We start from the raw sequence: 2,500 nt of genomic DNA on the forward strand, positions 1-2,500 counted from the left end.
TTGATATGGAATCTGAACTACAATTTTAGTCAACTGCAGAATTGATCTGTGATATGACAGATATAAATTTCTAAAAACAGTAAAACACACACACAAAAAAAAAAAATACACAAAAATGTCTCTAGCTCTACAATGAGTGACTAAATGGGAGTGGGAAAAATCAAATTATGTTGCAGAAGCTGCCTCGATCAGAAATAAAACTCATCCTGGAGCTTGTGTAAGCAAATCTATCCCCCGTCGGCAACGGGTTAACATGAGCATTTGTGTCTTAACCCATTGCAGACGGGGGATAGATTTACTTGCCCAGCTTCCAGAATGAGTTTCATTTCAGGCAGCTTCATGCAACATATCTTAACTTTTTCCCACCTTCTTTCAGTCACTTATTGCAAAACTAGAGCCATTTTTGTGTTTTAGTTTTTGTGTGTTTTAGTGTATTGAGAGACTTATATGTATCATATCACAGGCTCTATCAATGCTGCAGTTGACTAGAATTGTAGTAAAGGGTCCATATCAGCTCATTATTTTCTGTATACTCAGTGTGATGGAAGTATTGCTGTTTCATGGGAGGACAAAAAGCATTTTTTTTTTTATTTGTGTACTGTCATGAAAGTATACAAAACATATTACCATCCACAATGAAGGTAACATGAAGAAGTAGGTAAGAGGAAGGAAACCTTTACTTATAACTGAGTGCCACAGTAAAAGGCACCCCTACTGGCACAAGGGCACATTGTTGACACCAGACATGGATCGAGTCGCCTGCCTCTTCTCGTTCTCCAAGCACATCCTTCATCGGTGGTACTTTAGAGAAAGAGGTCAGCAACTTGCTGTGTGCCATCACTCTATAAAGATAGCGCTTGCTAGAGACCGTGGATAGATGCCATTTAAGGCTCTCTCCCCTGCTGGTGCTAAAAGAAAGTGGCGCCATCTAGGTTTTGGATGTTAGGTGAAACCCATTTTGCTTAATATTACGGCAATTATAGTAATTATGACTGCAATTGTCCTCATCACTCACTCGTTACTCGTAGCTCAGTAAAATAACACAGTGATTCAAAATCTCTGAGCGTCATGTATGTCATGATGCCCATTGTCAGGCCAGAGCTCCTGCGTCATGTATGTCATGACACCCATCCGCAATGGGTTAACATGCATTTGTGCAATTTAAGTACACACGTACATATATGTATGCATACCACATACTTGCAGGTACACACTATAAGTATACATCTATGCATTCATATGCATTGATGACATTGGTTATCATATCTGCCAGTTTGTTTGAATTAGTACTATACCTCACTGCCAGGGTGTATTTATAGTGTGTACCTAATGCCGCTTCCGCCATCTAGATAACATGTGAGCATTGTGACTAAGCGCAAGATCTCTCCTGGTTCTTTTCGCTCACCTGATTTAATGGGGTGATAGTAGGAGATTTTTGTATTTATTTACATTATTTTCACAAGTGAAGAAAAAATTGTCTATAAAACTCCTACAAGTATTTTCATTTGTAACGATGGAAAGCATATGTTTTGAGGGAGAGATCATGATCTGATGAGACATTATCTGGCTGTAGTGAAATATTCCCATGACATAATATCACATCACCTGGCATCGATGGGTTAAAGTTCCATAGATGAAGATGTTAACTTTAACCTATTGTGGACAGGGAGCCTAACAATCTAACTGGACGTCAGGATGGGGGGCCAATGACACTAGTGGCACCGGCTATAAATTAGAGGGATTAGGAAAGTGTTTTCTCCGCCCACTGGGTAGCGCACACTAACCCATAAAATATTTTTCCATAAATCCATCATTAAATGCAGGTTTAGGCTGATTTTGGAAACTTGTAGCTCTGGAGCTAGCGCCGTTACAGCGATGTCATGACTGCATGCGCATATCAACTGTGAGCAGATCTCAATGTCACATCATGCACACATTGACACCCGTCTTTTAGGCCTAATCCGTGCCTAGATGTATGTCATGACACCTGTACGCAATGGGTTAATAGATTTCAGAGGTCTAATCAGATGTCATAATGATAGTGATATATGTAGATGAGGATATGAACATTTATATCAAACTTTCAAATCCTCACAAATATGTAAACTGATAGAAATGCTTATGTGCACATATGCAAAGATATGTTTCAGCTACACAAATTTGAGAGGATGCCACTTTCATGTTTCTAAACCTCAATCCTTGGAAAGTAGTAAACTTTATTTAGTGACTACTAAGTAGCTGCCAATCTATATTATGTTTAGGATATTTGAAAGTGACAAACTTTTCTTTAACAATTTAATTGTCTTGACTTTCTCTCCCAGCGATTAGCTAGATTTTCATTATATAAAAGACCTGTTCCACTAAATATCTAGGAAGTGCCCTTAATTCCTAGATAATCAGCATTATTTGCCCTCCACCATTTGGATGGTTCTTCTCTTGTTACCTGATTCTTTTCTTTGTTATATTCATTTAACATAAAGCATTTTATTATTGAAAATCT

General features: G+C 38.2%; 1 protein-coding gene across 3 annotated transcripts in view; it reads left to right on the top strand.

Annotated features, from left to right (window-relative positions):
- The window catches only part of LOC122243375 (poly [ADP-ribose] polymerase 2), a 17,814-nt gene that overhangs the window by 6,119 nt on the left and 9,195 nt on the right, over window positions 1-2,500 (top strand). The window lies entirely within an intron of this gene.

This window comes from Penaeus japonicus, unplaced genomic scaffold (genome assembly GCF_977035675.1).
Source record: "Penaeus japonicus unplaced genomic scaffold, GWHDUDI00000001_assembly GWHDUDI00000014, whole genome shotgun sequence".
Taxonomy (NCBI): Eukaryota; Metazoa; Arthropoda; class Malacostraca; order Decapoda; family Penaeidae; genus Penaeus; species Penaeus japonicus.